Source organism: Haliaeetus albicilla, chromosome Z, assembly GCF_947461875.1.
Source record: "Haliaeetus albicilla chromosome Z, bHalAlb1.1, whole genome shotgun sequence".
In the NCBI taxonomy this organism is placed as follows: domain Eukaryota; kingdom Metazoa; phylum Chordata; class Aves; order Accipitriformes; family Accipitridae; genus Haliaeetus; species Haliaeetus albicilla.
In genome coordinates, this window is record NC_091516.1 from 57,881,370 (window position 1) to 57,903,094 (window position 21,725).

The following is a 21,725-nucleotide window of genomic DNA, read 5'->3' on the forward strand; positions in this document are numbered from 1 at the left end:
AACATTCAAAAATCAGATTGGGACTGCAGCTGCGATGTTTTGCGCTTCTGTGCACTTTCAAAGACTTAAAAATTTTAGATCTGTTAAAGCAAAACTGCAGTGCCCACCTCATCCTATGACTCAGAAGGGGCCCATATGAAAACAGACTTCCATGGCAGCTGTGATAAAGTCTCCCCTGGGGGAGCCTTACAGAGTGCCTATATAAGGACTAAAAAGAAGAAAGGAGTGAAGGAGAGAGACAGATACAAGCATAAAGCAGGAAAGAAATTTGGGCTGTCTGCTAACCATCTACATCTATTAAGTAGAGATGCAGCTGTGGTATAATTATGGGATACGTAGCCCCTTTCGCAGGGCTCTTCTCAAATGCAACTCTCTGTGGCCTCTGCTCCTTTGAACTGTATTCAGTTCAGCCACGTAGAATTTAGTCCTGGCATGACAAGGAACTGAGAGCGAAATCACCCTTTATTCAGTCGCCAGCACTCCCTAGTTTCCATGCATATGACATGTAAGGGTGTTTTGTGAACAGCTGCATATTTCTTCACATTTCACTTCATTCTAGAGTCACATTAATCAAAACTGCTTGTAGTCACCCTGGACCTAACTGGCCACAGTTATCCATCATAGTTGATTCATACTGAATTTCACTCAGTTGTAGCAGTAATCTTGTCCTGGCATTGATTCCCAGAAAAAGAGAACATTGATGGCAAATAACAGAGGAAGTGGCCTAACAGGGTCAATAAGCATATAGCAACAATAATAATAATCCTGATGGACATGCAATTTTGCTTTAAATAGAGAGTTGAATAATAGTTACCTAGTCATAAAAATAGGGCAGGTTATGAACTCCATTCTACAGTGGGAGCAACTATGTGAATGGAATCTGGTATGTAGAAGTTAAGCCTCTGACCCAGAGGTGCTTTCAGCCACTGGAAACAACCTCCTGGAAGAGCGGCAGCAGCATATAGGTCCTCAAAGGGATTGTGCAGACTGTTAAGTGGGAGGGTGGATTGGTTTTGATGAGATTAGATCCCATCTGCTGGAGCTATGCTAGTTCAGTAAACCCGACTCTTTATCTCAAAGTTCAACACTGATATACAATGCTGCCTTTTGGATTTCCAGCATTATGATTTGATCTTTGTGGATATCTTTCCTAATAAGCAGCAAATTGGTCCTGGACTCCTCCAGCATCATTTCAACTATGTTTATCTTTTTGATTTGTTTTTCTCTTTCCACATTTTATAGGTAAACTAAAAATGACCAGGAGGTGTAAAAGCATGACAACAGACCAAAAAAAATGTGCCGTCCCCTTCTTCTTAGTAGAGAGGTCCATGAAAAATAAGTTCTAAAAACTTCAATCCCCAAAGTTGTGTGTCATTAGAAATTAAAACTTGTCTATTTTCTTATATAAAAATGAAATTTTTAAGGTAGTTTTTACCCATCATGCAGGTCTCTGAAGCTCAGCAGAATAAGATGACTTCAAAAGGAAATGCAATAATAACCAGCACTGATTCCCTGTGCATTTTTTCTAGCACACATTTTTTTTCCAGCCGACACTATTGAGTAAAAAGCTAAGCTAATCTTCCCCTTCCTTTTATGTTTTATGGGATGTTTCACAAGCTCCCCTTAGATTAAACTTTTAATACTATGATTCTCACCAGACTTTGGGAAGCCTGACTTTTCCTATCATGTTATTTTGTTGAGTTCAGTAAATGTTTCTATTAAACACAAAAGTCTTTATGCATGTGCATACTACTGCAGTATATATCTTTGCCAGTTGGTATGTGATTTGACTCATGGGCATTACTAGGCATGGCTGGAAGACAGCAATTCATTCTGCATATGCCAAAACCCAAATCCCAAAAGTTTTCCATACACTGCACATGTGCGACACATCAAATATTTGTTCAGTGGAGAAGACAGAATGGTATGGGACCACCTGCTCACTCTACGAAGGGCATGGGAGTCTGTGAACAAGCAGCTTACACACAGTGGTGTGGTAGTCTCAGAGCTGCCCACGCAAGCTCTGAAACTTCATCAGGGAGAGACAAAAAGCACATGCTTTTGTAGCATTTTCCTGGCCAAAGCCACACATGCCCCAGAAGACATACACAAACATACATACTTTGGTTTTTTACTTTTTTTAACTTTGTGCTACTGAGCCATGTAATTAGCTCACCTGTAGTTACTGGAATGATGGGCAATTATATTTCATTAATTAGAGACATATTCACAATTTTATTCAAAGTAGTTCACCATGTAATCACTGATAGCTGTTAGGAGAAGGAGAGAAGGAAAGGATGAGAGATGTTCTTTCCTGCAGATGTGGTAAATTCAGGGAATACATTTTGGTGTCACGGGACGCTGTCGCTGTGGTAGTGGAGACTGTGAGAGGAGTTGTAGGTAGAGCACAGGAGGAGAATAGTGCAAATATAATAATAATTCCTGAGGAATATATGCATTCTAGTAAGTGCAATAGTAGAAGCAAGAGCAAGGTGGTAGAAAGCAGTGATACGTGCATTTCTTCTCCAGGCCTCAACTTTCCTGTGTGCTTTTCTTAGCAGTGAGGCAGGTCAGTGGACAGAACCATCTATTCATTCCTGAGCAAATGTATTTGTGTATGTCTCAGAGTCAACCTTTCTATCTGTATGACTAGCTCATCTTTTCAGTTTACCAAAGACTGTGGGAGTGACTCACTAGTTTTTTCCTGGACTTGAAAATGCAGTGTGCATGTTATATGAGGGAAGGAGGCACAGTAAGAGAACATAAAGTGTAGCTTTGTGGTAAATCTTATTTAACCATCTGCAAGTAAATGATGATATTTTTTTCAGTCCAGTACATGCATGCAAACCAATATTCTTACGGCAATGTCAAACACTCATATCAGACATTATCCAAATTTTGATGCATTTCGCAGCAGTAAGAATTCATAGTTCTGCTTGGTCAGAGAAGACATGTATAGCCTTAGAATTCTGACTTTCCACAGTTCTTTCTAACAAGCTACACTTTTCATTATGCAGTTCAGTGAAGTGCTGTAAAATGGCCAGTGAAATTGAAAAATGAAGGAAAAAAAAATTAGTTATAAAGTATAATCTATGATTCACGGAACTTGGAAAACCCAATACTTTTTCCACATTCATTTGATCCATTAATCTTTAATATGAAATGTATCCTCACACACTCTCAATAACTTTTTTCTTCTTCGTTCTGCAGTTATCAGGTAGAAATGTTTTTGTTATATATGAAATTTAAGGTTGAATTTTAAAACATATAACTGCAAAAAATAAGGAGTATAGAGGTGACAATTTTCATACTTCAAGTATGACATTTGCAGATTTTAAGGAAATACTGATCTTTCCCCTCATAGCAAGCCATCACATACACCATGCTTTTCTTTTAGGGCAAGAGTGAATAAGAAATACCTAACATACACATGCAAGTTCAACATGTATATAAACCCTATAAAACTAGTGTTTGTTAAAGCAGGAGATCAGCTGGAACAAATTGTAATAGGAAGAAGTGCCTTGTACTGTACAAAAAGATACTTCAAAAAAACTTTATATGATTAAAAAATTACAACCAGTTCTTATTACCCACTGTGACATTATGAAGGCTTACCTACGCCCTTTCATAAAAGCACATACGTCTTCCCTGCATGTGTCCTTTGCCTTTTTGTAGCTGCTAGGCAATTTCCAGATAATCACTTCAATCTTTCAGATAGTATCAAAAAGCAAAAATTGGGCAATTACTTAAGAAATACCTTGAGAAATTTCTTGAGAATTTTTTAAACTATCAGTTGTTAACTGCTAGCTTTTTCTACCTTCTGCCTTTTTGAGCACTTTAGCAGCTTGCTTCTGGGACCTCCGGCTCGAACACAAAAAGCTGGAAGCAGCTAGCTTTTAGCAAAGAGATGCATGGAATGGAAGTGGCATGCTTAGGTTGCTGCAGGCCAATTGCATTTGTGATCCTTCTTAGGCTCTGCAGGTAGTGTATATATGTAGATATATGTATATATATTATTGCACATATGCTTACTTTCAAACTTCAGAAGAAAAGTGTTTTTTCCAAATATATAATCAGGACAGATGTCAGAGTTCTTTTGAAGTTTTTCTATACTTTTCAGACTAACACAAAAAGAAGGAATTTGTTAAAATGCAGAAATAACCACTGAATTTGTTAGGATTTTGTTTGGTATCGGCCTCTGTGAAAATGAAGCTCTGCTACTTAATGAAGCACTATCCTGTGAAAATAAGCATAATTGGATATATATAGAGAGGCTTATTTGTTTATAGAAGACTGCTGGGCTTTATTTTTCTCAGGAATTGATGGGAAAAGGAGAACATAAGGAAGCGTGTTTCCACAGGACTGGGAGAACCTCACTTTTCTCGTATAATTTTGCTCTAAATATGAAGTGAATCTTACTGAAGCAGTTGCTGAAAACCTTGCTGTAAAAATTAAAAATGTTCATCACATGGTAATGTGGTGGGATTTTTTTTCAAGGGAGAAATATTAGATTGTTTTATTTAATGTATCAAGTACTGCCTGGGAAAAAAAAAAGAGAAATCCTTGCTATTAATGACTGCAATATAAATCTTGTCAGACAACTAAATTAATAAAAATGCTGTAAACAATAAGAAGAATGCAATTTTTCTCTAGGAAGGCTTTTCCATCTCTACTATTTCTGGTCTACAGCTGCAGACCACTACCTCCCATTTTCCATACAAAATAATTAAATGTAGTTATCGAAGGCATAAACTAGCCAGCTAGGGATTTAGAGAAATTCAGCTAACTTTTAAATAATTAATCTGCCTTGATAATAAAGAAAAACTAATTGAGAAAGCACTATAGTGAAGTTTCAAGAAGGTAAGAGTTAGCTTAGAATATCTGAGAAATGCTAAAATTGAAGGGAAAAAAGGAATCCTAAAAACTTCTCATGTTACCTAATACATATTACTCTGTGCTCGTTAACACGCACACACACAAAAGTAAGTTTGAAGCTTTTTCAAGCAAACTCTGTTCTGAAAAGTAATACATTATTACCAAGAAAAGGGACATTTTTCCCTTTGTCTTTTTATAAATAGCAGCTGAGTAAAAGCCTAAAAGTTTCAGCAGGAAAAGCAGTAGGTTCAGGAGGTATTTAAAATATCAGTACAGTATGAATTTGTTAATAAAATTAATGGTTTGTTTCTGATATTGGACAAGCGATAGCTAATGAAGCCCTGCAAAACCTTGACCTGGTAAACTGTAGCAGCGTACTAGATGTCAGACTAGTTCTCACCTCTCCTGTGGGTAGTTTGTCCTTGTTTACTGCTAGGTGCTTTTTTGGGTGTCTCTGCCACACCTTGAAAAAGGTGAATGAATTATTTTAATCAGCCAAATAAAGCTCAAAATCTGATCAAATCTGAATCCACTCTGTTCACAATCCTGCTGCATTGTTGGATGGAAACTTCGTGTAGACTCATTTGCTCTACCTAAGATACATATTTGGTGCTGCTTGCTTGTCCGCTAAGGAGAATTTGGAGGGATTATCACAAGCAGCAAATATTATGGTCCACTTTAAAATAGCCATGTCTTTTGCAACTGTAGTTCACAGATATATGATTCTAAGGTGTTTGAACCAAGTCCTAGTTTTGAAGTTCAGAACAAAGGTCTGTTAAAGCAGAAATATGCATACATTTTCACCAAGATGACATATTATGTGAATAATTTTCCAAAATTATAAAAAGCGTTGGTGAATAGATATAAACAATAGTAAGTAAAAAAAGTTCATATTTTTTTAGCTGTACACTATTGTAATGCATAAGCACACTGTTGTGTATGCTCTGAACAACTGACTGTAAAACACTGCTATAGTCTACGTTAACGAACAGGAAATGACTATACTCTGCAGTCAATGAAAAATGTATATGTGCTCTCTGTCAGACAGTGGTCAGAAATGCCATTTCCACCTGCATTGCAGTCTTTTCATGAGTGAAGATTTCTAAGTCTCAAAACATAGTCTGAAGTGGCTTAAAGGCTTTGCATGTACTGCCCAAGTAAATAAATAAATAAATAAATAAAGGGGAAAGCACTTTGCATTTTCCCAGTTGGCTCACTCAGGAGCTAAGAGAACACTTGCCTTACGACTAATTGAGTTTATGTCCTTTTAGAGTATTTCTTGGATCAAATTTTAAGAAACACTTTGATTTTTGCAGTAAAATTCACCAGTTCAAAGCCCATGTTATAAAGAAGTCCTGTCAGCTCACATAAAGCTACATGAATCTCTCTGAAGAGCAAATCAGAAGACAAATACAAAGTCACTCAGGACAAATTCACTGATCACAGTTCATGGATCACATGCTTTTGTGTTTTTTTTTCAACTGGGCAAAGTGAAAGAAGAGTTCTAGGCTGACAGATGCCCACATTTTTTAAAGATTTGGGCTGTTTAACATGCCTTTTCTCTAGAAAACCAAAGAAGTAGTAATTGTAAGAGCAAAACACAACTTGACTAATGATAAAAAAGAGTTCTTGGTGATTAACACAGTGCTGAAACTTCAAAAACATTAGTTTCTTGGCTCAAAGGCAGGTTTCCTTCAGGACCTTGAAGGAAGCATTTATCTTGCCTTGGTCTCAGTTCTAAGACCTGTAAAATGAAGATGAAAGAAATATGTTTCACCCACCATATGTTTTAGTTTTTGGAAAGGAAAGTGTGTAGCCCAAGGAGTATAAAACATAACAATGGAGCAGCAAGAATTTTCATGGAAAGTTCCACGCTCAGAACATTGGGCACAGTCTCCCCAAATCTACTCATTACCTGCTTATTATCTATCAAACTGTAAGTAAAACTACTTAATTACTGGAATATGTAATGAAAATAAACTTGACAGGAATTTAAAATGACCTGTATGAAAGTTTGAGGATAATACAGATTTGACAGTTGTCTGAGAGAAACTGAACCTGAAAAAAGCTTCAGCTAATTCAGTAAATGGTCTGCTGCTGATTCCCTGCCCAGCTCTGATGATAACTGTGCTCTGCTGTGTATCAGATAAGTTAGTGCTGGATGGATACAGGCAAAGCCTCAATTCCGCTCTTGGGCTATGAAACCTGTTAAGAAATTTGTTTTGCTGTATTTGGAGGATAGAACAGAAGTCTGACTGAAACGTCATAACACTCCCTATCTTCTTTAAAACTTAAACTCCATTTGATACATTAAAAAGACATTAACATGGGCTTTGCATTCAAGTAAGTATTGATGTGCATGGCAAGGTTTTGGTAGCGGGGTGGAGGTTCAAGGGGGACTTCTGTGAGAAGCTGCTAGAAGCTTCCCCCATGTCCAAGAGAGCCAATGTCAGCTGGTTCCAAGACAAACCCGCCGCCAGCCAAGGCTGAGCCCGTCAGTGACGGTGGTAGCACCTCTGGGATAACAGATTTAATAAGGGAAAAAAAGTTGCAGCGGGCACAGAAACTGCAGCCAGAGAGAGGGTCAAGAATATGTGAAAGCAACAACCCTGCAGACCCCCAGGTCAGTGCAGAAGGAGGGGGAGGAGGTGCTCCAGGCGCTGGAGCAGAGATTCCCCTGCAGCCCGTGGGGAAGACCATGGTGAGGCAGGCTGTCCCCCTGCAGCCCAGGGAGGTCCATGGTGGAGCAGATCTCCACCTGCAGCCTGGGGAGGACCCCATGCCAGAGCAGTTGGGTTCCCGAAGGAGGCTGTGACCCCGTGGGAAGCCCATGCTGGAGCAGGCTCCTGGCAGGACCTGCGGATCTGTGGAGAGAGGAGCCCACGGAGCAGGTTTTCTGGCAGGACTTGTGACCCTGCGGGGGACCCACGCTGGAGCAGTGTGCTCCTGAAGGACTGCACACCGTGGAAAGGACCCACGCTGGAGCAGTTCGTGAAGGACTGTCTCCTGTGGGAGGTACCCCACGCTGGAGCAGGGGACTAGTGATGAGTCCTCCCCTGGAGGAGGAAGGAGCGGCAGAGACAACGTGTGATGAACTGACACCAAACCCCATTCCCCATCCCCCTGCACTGCTGGAGGGGAGTAGGTAGCGAAAAGTGCAATTGAAGCTGAGCCTGGGACAAAGGAAGGAGTAGGGGGAAAGTGTTTTAAGATTTTGTTTTATTTCTCATTATCCTACTCTGATTTGATTGGTAATAAATTAATTTTCCCCAAGTGGAGTTTGTTTTGCCCATAACAGTAATTGGTGAGTGATCTCTCCCTGTCTTTATCTCAACCCATGAGCTTTCATTATATATTCCCTCCCCTGTCCAGCTGAGGAGGGGAGTGATAGAGCGGCTTTGGTGGGCACCTGGTGTCCAGCCAGGGTCAACCCACCACTTTAGCTAAAAAAGATCCACATACAAATTCAAAGGCTTCAAATAAAAAGGGATTTCCTGATTAATGAAGGTAGAGGTTGATCCTCACTGTTATTCCAATGTATGGCTTAGGATGGTAACATTAAGTTTCCTATTTCAAGGCTTGATGTTTTTATAACAAGTTATCTGCAACATAATACATAAATTATCACGAATTTACACTGACATAGTTATGTTTTGAAAATTTCAGAGATTAACAGTATCAATTGCCTGCTTTCAGAAGTGCTGTCCTTTTGGGTTTTACATTTTTTTTCACTCATCAAAACACATCAGTTCCTTATAATATCATTTCAAGTTCTGCTATTAGAAGAGCTAAAGGGTTTTCTTTTGAGGACTTGGGGTTTTTCGTTTTCAGTAAAAATGGTGAACACTGGTGTATGATTACATGTCATTGGTTTAAAAAAGAAACTTGTGCTGTCATTTCTGTGATGGCCTTCTTACATTCTGCATATCACTTTCCATTATTAAATTATGATAATATAATTATTTCTGTAATTAAATTATTAATATAATGCAGTGTTGCTAGAGTATTTCATTACTTCTCAGCATTCCTTCAGTGCCGGCACTTGAGTTTTCACTAGCTTCAGCTGAGAATCTGTAGAGAAGAGGGAGAAACCACTTTGCCTTATTTAATGGAGCACAGGCTGGGATCACTGTACTGTCAAAGAAGCCTTTGGCCAGCCTCACTCTACAGCGTAGTGTTCTCAGACGCGTTTGCTTTGGGGTTTTTTTGCCATATCTGATTAAGATGTTCAATAACTGGACACATGCAACTTAGGTGTTTTAGTGAAAACACAGTTTAAATATTCTTCCATCTTTGCAGCACCTCTGTGCTTTCTTCTTTCTAAAGTTACCTGTTAGATTCAGCATTTTCTCTGCTCAGAAGCAGTATCCTGCTGCTCTCTGGCCCTTAGTCATGAACAGAGCTTTAGTACCCTCCCTATCCCTCTCTGTAATTGACTGCCTTTGCAGGAACAGGAGGGTGCTGAGGGCAGGTGGATTACAATAAGGTATGGCTTTGCCAAATGGTTTAAGAATAGAACCCCTAATATCATCTTTTTATGGATTTTCTCTGATGGATTATTATCTTTCCTATGCAATGGTAATAGCCTAGCATTGCAGAAGACTGGATTTATTTCTCTCACTCAACAAACTAAATCAGGTGTGGCAGAAAAGGGGATAAAAAAACTGACTGGCTCTGCAGAATGACTGAGCTACCTGAAATCTGAATAAATATGATGTAATCAATCAAGAGGTGCCATGAATGCAGTCAATGTTAGGGTCAGAGTCACTGAGAGAAGTATAATTTCATGCTTGTGTAGATCATAAGTCCACCACTCTTGTCTGAATACGGCTGCTGGATTTTCTCTTTGTACCCTTTCTGTCATTACGGATTTCTCTCTCTGTCTCTCAATCACTCTTTGCCCGTAGCAAATACGGTCTACTCAGCACAAGTTCAAAATGTTGTCTTTTGAACAGTAGAGCATTTCTCCTCTCTGAACAGGTAATAAAACTAGAAAAATTTGACTTGACCTATTCAGCTTTGAGACTTTGGAAGAAGTGGACCCAGACATGAAGCAGGAGTTGCAAAAAACAGGTTTTTATCCCTTCATGGTATGTTTTGTTTATAATTAACTGGCACAGGAACTCACACGGGCCCTAACCATAATAGCTGCAGCAGCAGAAAGTCAGGAAGTATCAGAAATAGAGACCAGCTTGAGCAGCAGTGGGCTAGCGGGTAACTATCTGAGTATATGCAAAAGGATTTTATGTACAAAATACCCATTTGTTCACATTTGCATAGAGATTGCTCATATGTGTAGCCCTATAAAAACAAATTTTCAATACACAGTTTAAGTAAATAATTTATGGCCTTGCCACTGTTTAAGTAAATAATTTATATTGCACTGTTCCACATCATTGTAATGTCCTGTCGCTATATATTCCTTTGTGATAAGCAAGTTATCTTGGCCATCAATGTCTTAATACCATCACTACAGAAAATAGCTGATTTGATACCTGCCTCTGTCATTTCTGTTCTCAGGTGTTCCCATACATTCAAGCCTGGGCCCTGTTTCTTTCTTTCCCCCTTAAAAACCATCATTTCCTTATTCTTCTCCCCTGTCTAAAGGGCTTTCCTCTCACCACAAAGTGACTAGCACACCAGTCTTCTGCTGTTTCTCAGTTGTTATTCTCCAGTATGTTCAAAATGTTGCCACTATAGAGAGTAGTTCCCACATTAGACTCATACACTTTTCCATTTTGCAAAGCTCTTGATCATGCTTTCAAGTCCATATATTGTCTAATTTGCACCTACACTTACAGTTTAATTTCATGTTCTTTCGTCTCCTCCTGCTTAGCAACAAAGTCAGTTGTTACTTAATAATTTTTAATGTCATTTCTGTACCTCCTTCTGTGATGTCCCATTGCCTAGAAATATTGATTCCTGAATCTCTTTTCCTTGCCATCATATGTGCTTTGCCAAAATCTACAGGTGATAACCCCTCTCCCTTCTTTGCTTCTGTGAGAAGGAAAGTAGGAAAAAGAGCAAAACCAACAAAGTATACTTAAAACTATGAAGTATTTTTGAGTACTCTGTGAAATCTTTTGCTGCTTTCTCCCAGATATCTACTTTCATGATTCTCACCTATCTTATAATTTGAATTCTTAGAGTGAATCGACTCAATGGATTTATGCAGAGAACCCAGCCCAAAATCTTCTTCTCCAGGATGGAGGTGTTTCTGTGTAAATTTGCCTCTTTAGGAAGATAATTTATGCTGAAATCCTAAATTCGACCCCCTTACACTCAAACTGTCATTGTTTCAGTTAAGTATTTTTCAACCCCATGCGTGCTTTGCCTCCTTCAGCTGAACAAAAAACCTGCTCATAGCATAAATTACAAGCTCATCTAGCATTCTTTTTAATGCTGAATCGGACATCAGGTGCAAACCTTTTTGGATCAGATCTGTATTTATGGTCAGCTACTACTAGCACATCAAAAGGTGAGTGCATTGAAGAATATAGTGTTTATTATACTTATTTGGTGAAAAGATTGCTGGAGTGTTTTCAGCTGCCAATAGTTCAAATGGCTACAGTTTGCATTATTCATAAGTAAATCCTCAAACCAAGTCAGTGCCCAGTGTATTTAGCTATTTCATTTGTGTCCGTGTTGGTAGGTCACAGTTGTTTACCTAAACCTTCATCTACATCTTTAGCTTATGAATTCTTTCATATGACAACTGAAAAGTGTCCTGCTGCTGACCGCTGTTAGTCTTTTGATTTTAATAAGGGTTCTCAGCACAGGGGAAAGCGAAAGCAATGATCCAGATTTTTATTCTTATCCCTTAAAAGGTGCAAAAGGAAAACATGTACACCCACAAAAATCTATATACAGTGTATTCAGTGACCTGAATTGTTGAGCATCATCTGTAGAGGTGCAAGTAATTGTTGCATGATGATTACTCTCATCAGCCTAAAGCATGAAAGCAATTGAGTGAAAAAAATTCTCGTGTTATGTAAAATGATTACTGCCTGTGAGCCATAATAAACAATGATGTTCTCACAGTGGTGATGTTAAGCAGCAGAACAAATGAGTGCAGCCTGCTGATTGTGCAATGTCTTCATCATTACCAATTGCTGTAACCCCCAGTAAGTAAATGATTTAATTATTGGGGTGTCTGCATGATCCATTTCTAAAAGGAACAAAGAGTACTGAGAATGCACCACAGCCACCTTTGACACCAAGTGACTTAGACATCTACAGTCCTAGGTGTTTATCCTTGTTCTGTTTTGCTTTTGCTCTGTAGGATGTCCAAGAGGTGTGTTAAAACGCAACCACAAAGGAATGCAGTGTCAATTTATATTCGAGAAGTTAGAAAACATGATCCAAAGTATAACTGATTAAAAAAAACTTCAGGAGAGCAGGAGAGAAGAGATAGGAGGAAATACTAGGTTTTGTGCATAAAATGCATGACAGGAGTATCACCATGACTTCACAAGTTTTATTTCTTTACCATTCCTACAGACTGGGCTTCATCCAGAAATTCATAGGTTTAATGGTGTGATTACTATATTTAGAAATTCAACTAAATGCTAATCAAAGAGCAAAACTGCTGTAAAATGTCATTGAGTCCATGCAAAAATGAGATTTCCCATATATTACATAAGAATCTTCCTTTATGCAAAGTGGGCGGGCAACCATCATTTGCAAGTTGAATAACAAGACATCAGTTTGCATCTATGGTGGTCCAGATCATCAGCTGGTGCTGAAAATCAGTGAAAATCATTATCTAAGGTAAATTTGCATGAAGAGCTGCAATATAGCATTGAGAAGTCTGCCCTTAGTTTTAGCTGTGCTTCTACCTGTACAAGAGTAAGATCAAGTATCTTAGTACTGTACTGCATTGTAGCTGGCAGTGTGCACATATACCAAACAGCTTATGAACCATAATCCCATTTTCAAAAGGATATTCAGCACTTAGGAACTGAAGACTCCCTGAAAGTCAGACAACGCTCCTTGATTCAGTTTTCCCTTTCTGGTCAATGTGAGATAACCTCCTAAGTGCTGAACCCATCCTTGCAAATACAAGTCCTGAAATCACCAGGTTTTTTAAATACTTTTGAAAATCTTAATACTCTGACTACTTTGTGGAATTAAATAGTATAAAATGGGAAGATGGGAAAGAAAATGACATTTCCTAGCTGTATTATAGATTCTCTGCACCAGCCTTTCAGTTTTTAGGGACAGACCTTTGAGGCAGGAACTTTCTGTCTCCCTGTGTATGGAAAATATTTAGCACTGGCTGGTGCTTTTAGCTGCCAAACATATTACATTTCTTGTTGTCTTTGTAGGATGGTGTCATGGTTTTCAGCCAGCAACTAAGCACCACCCAGTCGCTCACTCACTTCCCCCCCACCCAGTGGGATGGGGGAGAGAATCAGAAAAAAACCCTAAAACTCATGGGTTGAGATAAAGACAGTTTAATAAGACAGAAAAGGAGAAAATAATAATGATGATAATAATGATGATGATAATATTAAGAAGAAGACAATTACAATAATAATAATAATAATAATAATAATAATAAAAGAATTGGAATATGCAAAACAAGTGATGGACAATGCAATTGCTCACCACTTGCCAATCAATGTCCAGTTAGTCCCTGAGCAGTGATCCCTCCTCCCTGCTCAACTCCCCCCAGTTTATATACTGGGCATGAAGTCACACGGTATGGAATACCCCGTTGGCCAGTCTGGGTCAGCTGCCCTGGCTCTGTCCCCTCCCAACTTCTTGTGCCCCTCCAGCCTTCTTGCTGGCTGGGCATCAGGAGCTGAAAAATCCCTGACTTAGTACAAAGACTACTTAGCAACAACTAAAAACATCGGTGTGTTATCTACATTATTCTCATACTAAATCCAAAACACAGCACTATACCAGCTACTAGAACGAAAATTAACTCTACCCCAGCTGAAATCAGGACAGATGGCAACATGCTTATAAGGTGGCTTTGTCAGTCCCAAGGAATACTACTATCTCTCTGTTACTCATTGAGTAGATTGCACCATTCTTCCTCATTAGATTGTAATTGCTCTGTAATTATTTTAACTATAGCTGGGACAATAAGTCTTGATGGAACAGTACCTTAAAAGGAGCACTGAAGATTCAAAAAATCATCCCCTCACTTGATTTTTATTACTTTTCACCTCCTCTTGCTGCAAGTATTGCAAATATCATAATAGCAGAAAGGAAAAGGAAAAAGATTAAAGAATTTGAGTCAGGGTGATCACCCACATACCCCTCTAACAACATGTCCTCTCCAAAAAATCTATATGAAAAGCCACATTTGTTGGATACATTCTGGGGGAAAAAAAAATAGATTTTGTGCTTTGCATTCTTCATAATGAATTTCTTTCTCCAACTGTGTATGCACTCACTGACACCTCACTTACTAAAGCAGTTATCTAAGGACTAAGAATAGAAAAAAGGAAAAAAAAAATTACAAGGCCTTCACAAAGGTAGTTCCAGCTTTACCTACTAGCATATTCTGCTTTCTTCCGTAAGCTTTCACAAGAGTTTCTTGACTTCATCTCAAGATCTACTTGTTAGAAGGGAAGAAATCCCTTTTAGCCATACTCCTTTTTACACATACTGTGTACAGTGTTTCAGGTCCTGTCCCAGACCGAACCAGTTACACCTCATAATGTATTTCTTTTCACTCAGAACAAAGATTTTCTTCCTGTGACCTAGTCCAGAATCCTTGCCTTCATCCCCTCCTACTTGGTGGTGCTCAGAGAACCAGTTACGTGCAGCCATCCGCTTTACAAGTAATATGTTCCTGCAGCAGAAGCCTGGGAGATAAAATTTGCAAGATATTTCTGTAAACATTCACAGTTTAAAAAATACGTAACTGTACATCACTGCAAGCTCTATTTCATTTTGGAAAATTCAGTTCTACATGTGTTTGAATAGAAACTGTAGGTTATTCTAATTTTGTCCAAATTGATGTTAAGCAATCTTGCATTCTTCACTTTGCCATTCATTCTCTTTTCTTCCCTGTTGCCTTCTATCCTGTCTGCATCCACTGCTCTGTTCCAGTTTGCATATATGTTTTCAAAAAAGTCATATTGCAAAAAAACAGCTGCTAGAAATCAGCAGTATTTCTTCCAAAATCTGCAAGCTAAAATTGGTACAACAAAACTGACCATCTGAAGACTTGTCTCTTTGTGTCTGCAGTTTTCCACATTTGAGTAAAATATAAAGCCCTAGGAATCTGTTATCGCAGTTGTTTGGGTTTTTTTTATCTACAATTTTTTATCACATTTCAGCTTTTCTTGGAAAACCAGCAGTATTGGGTTTCTGTGGCAGGGTGTTGGTAGCAAGGGGGGTGGCTGCTGTGAGAAGCTGCTAGAAGCTTCCCCCATGTCCAACAGAGCCAATGCCAGCCGGCTCCAAGATGGACCCAGCACTGGCCAAGGCCAAACCCATCAGCAACAGTGGTAGTGCCTCTGGGATAACAGATTTAAGATGGGGAAAAAGTTGCAGCAGACACAGAAACTGCAGCCAGAGAGAAGAGTGAGAATATGTGAGAGAAACCACCCTGCGGACACCAAGGCCAGTGAAGAAGGAGGGGAGGAGGTGCTCCAGGCGCCAGAGCAGAGATTCCTCTGCAGCCCGTGGGGAAGACCATGGTGAGGCAGGCTGTCCCCCTGCAGCCCGTGGAGGTCAACGGTGGAGCAGATCTCCACCTGCAGCCCAGGGAGGACCCCACGCCGGAGCAGGTGGGTGCCCGAAGGAGGCTGTGACCCTGTGGGAAGCCCACACTGTAGCAGGCTCCTGGCAGGACCTGTGGACCTGTGGAGAGAGGAGCCCACGCTGGAGTAGGTTTTCTGGCAGGACTTGTGACCCCACGGGGGACCCACGCTGGAGCAGTGTGCTCCTGAAGGACTGCACACTGTGGAAGGGACCCATGCTGGAGCAGTTTGTGAAGAGCTGCAGCCTGTGGGAGGGACCACATGCTGGAGCAGGGGACGGGTGAGGAGTCCTCCCCTGGAGGAGGAAGGAGCAGCAGAGACAACGTGTGATGAACTGACCCCAACCCCCATTCCCTGTCCTCCTGTGCTGCTGGAGGGGAGGATGTAGAGAAATGTAGAGACGTAGAGGAATGGAGTTGCGCCTGGGAAGAATGGAGGCGTGAGGGGAAGGTGTTTTGAGATTTAGGTTTTATTTTGTCATTATCCTGCACTGATTTTGTTTGGTAATAATTAAATTAATTTTCCCCAAGCTGAGTCTATTTTGCCCGTGACAGTAATTGGTGAGTGATGTCTCCCTGTCCCTATCTCGACCCACAAGCCTTCCTTTATAGTTGAGAAGGGGATTGATAGAGCAGCTTTGGTGGGCAACTGGTGTCCAGCCAGGGTCAACCCACCACAATGGCACAGCTGCCTGAGATGTCACAACCAGCATGCTTCATGTTGACCCTATTTGAAGTGCAATGCCTATGTCTGAGGTGGCTATGATATAATATGAAGTATAAATGTTGGTGGCAAAGGACTTCTTTCTTTTCCAGGAACATGTTTAGGGGCATTCTGAGCACTTATTTTACCAGTCCTGAGTACTCATCTTTTTAAATAACTCAATTCCCTCAGTTTCTCCTTTCCTGCAGTTGACTCCTTATCCTTTGTGTGTGCTGTGCAGTTGGTGGATGCTTATCAGTCTATGCTAAGTTTCACTTAGGTAGTGTCTTTCCTTTCCTGTTGCACCAAAAGATGGTTTCAGATTTGCCTTATCTACTGCATTATAAACAAAATGTCCATGGTTCACTAGCACCTGGCATACTCAAGCAAACAGAGTAGACAGGGTCCCAGAAGCTGTCTTTAACCTACCTACCTAACTGAAAAATAGTAACTACTACCTCCCTGCTGCACTCAAAAAGGAGTAAATTTGAAAAGTATTTTGACTAACAGCTGCATGCTTAGCACAAGGAAACTCGTGATGGAAGGATTGACATTTGCAAAGAGGATGTATGTGCCCCAGCTGGCATGTGAGCCTAGTCACTGTAACAAGCACCAGGGAAGGGAAGCCAACCATTAGCTGTGCCATAGTAGAGATGGACATCACAGGGAGCTCTTTGTAATGTGGCAGGAAAGATGCCTCAAAACAACATACAAATCTTGACTCAATACTGTGGGAAAAACCAATACTGTGGGAAAAACACTTTCTTACTTGCTTCCGCATATTGTTTTCTTGAAGTTGATGCAAAATGTACAATCTGAGAAGCCAGCAGTGAGATTCTCTTGCAAGCCAGCTCTAGGCCAGATGCTGGATATAAGCCAGCAAGTTATAGCCACAGCTGACATGAAAGCTATTTGTGTTGGGTGTGCTGATCCACTGTATGCACCACACTGCAGTTGGTCAGTGAATTTGTAGTGTTGCCCTTTTAATAAAAATGGCAATGATAAAATCTTGTCTTTTCTGTATGTTCCAAGCATCACAGGGAAATCTTACAGACTGATAAACATCCTTCGCATAATGGGGGTGCTGCCAGCCAGGAAAAATAAGTATCCATACAGAGTCTTCTTCCTCAAACGGATTGCTTAAGATTTGCAGATAACATACACAGCAGTTCTTTGGGGGGGGTGAGAGGGGGTGGGTGTATGGGGGGAGTTTATAGGTGGCAGGAAACGGAATAGAAATGCATGGATAACTAAAAGTAAGAGTTTACTGCTGGTTCTTGCCTTGTTGGTATTAGGGGAAGAGAAAATGTTGCCCATTTCCTGCAGTTATCACTAGGTAGGGTTCTCAGCCACAACAAATCACTCCCCTTTTAAGTGTATATGATCATGCCTCACAGACAGAATGTGGTCTACAAACCTGGATACGAAGAAGCTTAGTGTAGTCCTTGATACAAACCCAGTTAAAGTCAATGTGGATCTCGAGTAAAATCAAAGTACTGAATCTTGCTTACAGTTCATGTTCATGACTGAACAGTAGCTCTACAATGACTGAATTATTGCTACCCCTTTCTCTTTTTGACGAAGTACTGGTATGCTCAGAGAGTATTAATGAACTAATTCTCTTTCCAATCATTCAGTCCTCTAGAGCCAATGTAGGACTTGAGCATTTTCACCCAATCACCTTGCATTAAATTGGGGGAAAAAATTACTATAGGAGCCAAACTGCTTAATGTTTCTCAGGCTAAGAAACAGTTTTATTTCCAGACATCTAAATTTCAGCTTTGCTAAAAAAAAGTCAGTTGTTTGGATTTGTTTTTTTTCAATAATGCTCACAAAACATAAAACAAAAATCCAGTGTGGCCTCCCAGAGCTGCATTACAAGTTGCTGTGAAATTCCTAATTGGAAGAAACCCCCTGGCTTTGTAGAGTAAAGAAACAGGCTGTTTTGTGCAGATGAAATCCCTCCAGGATTCTGAAGGGCACCACCTCGGTTTTTTGCATACATATTATGTCCTCCTACTGATTCCATTAGTGATTCATGGAAATTATACCTATTAAATGCAAAAATATTCATGGATCTGATTGCTGACATGCATATATTGGTTACAAAGACACTAAGATACGAGCTGTAAATTGAATGAGACTTTGTGAAGTTAAAACATGGTAATAGGATGGTATTTTCTCTGGACTTTTGAATTCCTGCAAGGTAAAATTATTTCTTTTAGACAATAGAACATATTGCTTTATAATGTATTTTGTTGTGACAGTAAATGACAGAGGAGCAGATTTCCTAGCTAGCATAAACAGCACAGATCTGTAGGGTGCAATGGGTTTCCATCATTTCACATGAGCTGGGGATATGTTCCTTTGTATCCATAATCAGTGTATGCAGATATTTGCAGCCTGGCATCTTCAGCCTGGGCTGTGAGCAGAATACCAGCAACATCTCTTATTTGTAGAGTAGCACAAAGGGCCTGTGACAGTGTAAAAGAAGGGATGGGAAGAAAGCATTAAAGTATTAATGCAGTAAGCTCTTGTCAGCCCTAGTAAAAATTGATAGAGGTGAAATTATAACAGAAAGTTTGAGTAAGCAGCATTGTGTATTGAATCTGCTAAGAGACATCTGCATAGCAGGGAACCATGACTGATAAATCCTTCTCCCATCTTCTGAGAAGATCTTCTGTTTGAGTTTGGCACGCTTGTCTCAGCTCCATATGCTGATGCTAGCAGGGCTAGCAAGGTAACCTTGGTTCCCAGATTGATGGGATCTTTACATCTGGGATTTCAAACATTGCAGCAAAGCACATTCCTCCTTTTTCATTTTTGGGGCTTAAGTCTATTGGAGAAGTAGAGATTCACAGCAAAAGCCATCTTCATAGTATCTCAGTTACCTCCCAGGTAATGACAGCTGCATGATCTTCTCTAATCTGAAGATATCATAGGAAAGATTCTGCTAGCACAAAAGATTTGTCTTGTGGTCACCTGAAATTAGACTCAAGACACTTAACCAAACTGAAAATTCTGAATTTTGCAAACGTCAAGACAAACATTTGGAGAATTATTAAACAGATGAAATCCTTCAGCTGATAAATTGGGTGTTCCTTCATAGAGCATATATAACACCTCCTCTGGACTTATTTCTATGATTCTTGGTAGTGCAAAACTAAATGAAATAATGAAAGTGACACAGACACAGATTTGTATTAAATGGCACACTAGTAAAGCTAAGCCTATCATATGTGACAGCCACGGTGAGATTGGATGCTGGGATACTGGCTTACCTTGCTCATACGTCCTTACATATGCCTGTGGTTGTTCACTTCTGCTGACCTTGCTTATAAGAAACTGCTGCCTGAGCTGCAGATTTTCTGGCAGAACATCTCAAGAAGAAGTGTTTAGCTAGATTTTACCAAATCATTAACTGCAATCAAAACTATAATCAGTTTTCTGAACTAAGCATAATATTCTTACTGAAAGGGCTCTGTCAGGGAAGAAGATGGCTGGAGCGAAATCCTACATGTCTGTACCACAGCTGTGAAGGCAAATAGGCAGATGTGGATTTTGCACAACTTGACCACTCCTTTGAGCAAGTCATTGGATCCACCTATCACACCAGATAGCTAGAGGTGACGGTGCGTAAATTGTGATTATGTTTAATGTTTTTACTCAGGAGAAGGAGTGCGGTATTGTCAGAGAACAACTTTCTAGAACTTCCCCATCTCTGAAGTTACCTATAGGAAAACACCTTCTGTTTGGGGATTTGTTTGGTTTGGCGGTTTTGCCCTGTTTGTTTAGTGGTAAAGACCAGTGTTTGTAATTAAGCTTAGGTATTCTAATTCTGAAGAGACCACAGGTTTGAGATACAATGTAGTCATATATCATATGTAGAGATACTGTGACCTTACACTGGAGGAATTTCTGAGGTACACACAGGAAAGTAAAGTATTTTAAACAGGAAGAAAGGGAATATACACTAATATCTGTGCAACAACTTCTCCTACATTAACTATACATTTAAATTTCATCTTGAAAATCTTGCCGAGTTTTCCAAGTTGGGGATTTTTTTGACATGGCTTTGATATAATCCAAATCTCTGAATGCAATTCTAGCTTGCTGTTCTTTTCTAAATATTAGCTGTATAAAATATTTCATTTTGTGTGAGTACCTCTCTTCATGCACATGGATTATTTTTCACATCCTTTTTTCTCTATCCATCCTTTTTATTAGCCTTCCATTCCATGTGCTCAGAGTGCTGCTGCTCCAGCTCCATTTTAAAATCTGGAGCTTGACTCTGCTTTCAGAAAGTCCAGAGGAATTTTGTTATTAAAGCTCATGAAAATGTGATAATGGATTCCTTTCTTTGTGGATGTATTTAATTTGCTTTCAGACTCCTTATTATGTTAGATAAATATGTTCAAGCCATCTAACTTCCCATGTGTTTGCTCCTCAGAAGTAACTACCCTGAAATACTGATAACACTGAGGTGAATGGTACTGTCTTTCTGTCTTATAGACCAAGACTTTATCTTCTGTCTTTTCATCCCAGTGATAATTGCTTATCAGCAGAAGCAGGTTTCTTGATGTGACTCTGAAACCATCAAGTTTGTGGTCCCCAGCAAAGCCGTATTAGGAGCTGGGTCCAGTGTATCAATCATAGTGGTTTTAATAGAAACTGGATGATGAGGAAATATTGTATATGGTTGACTGTGGTGTCTGAGGTTGATAAGTCCCTTCCATGGACTTGTTTCTCACTCCTTTGAACCCCGTCCCATTCTGACTCTGGTATGCTGCTGACAACATGGGAAGAAACAATGAGAAATATTTTCAATGGAAATAAAAAATAAATATTGCATTCCTCTTTTTTTTTTTTTTTTTAAGAATGGCTTCTAACTGCAGTGAAGCTTTCACCCCTTCACAGGATCAAAGGCAAGGCACAAAGATAAGAAACATCTGAGCGCATGTGGTTCATGTTAATAAAAATGCCCTTACAGCATTGCCTGCAGCAAAAGCTAGAGCAGTACTGGCTTTGGTGGAACAAAACAACAAGCTTCCAGTTCAGAAATAATCATAAGATTTAGGTTGTGTTTTGCAAATGGCAACAAACTTGCATTTTACTGTACTAATACTAAAGAAATTGTTGTTGTGTAAGTACAGGAAATGGAAGGTTTCTTGGAAATTAAAGGGGCTGAGGATGGGAAGGGGATTTTTCTTTCCCCATTCCTTAGCTAACCCCTACTTAAAGTCAACAAGTCTTAACCAGTAGCCATGGCCCTTCGCATGGGAGCTCAGACGTTGGGAAGCTTGCAACACAAGAGCAAACTGCATCTTGTCCTTATTCCGCACTCCTCTGCTGTCGGGCATCCCTTCCCTTAACTCTCAGCTGCCTGCAGCAGCTCTGGTCTGCCCCCACCACATGAGGGAG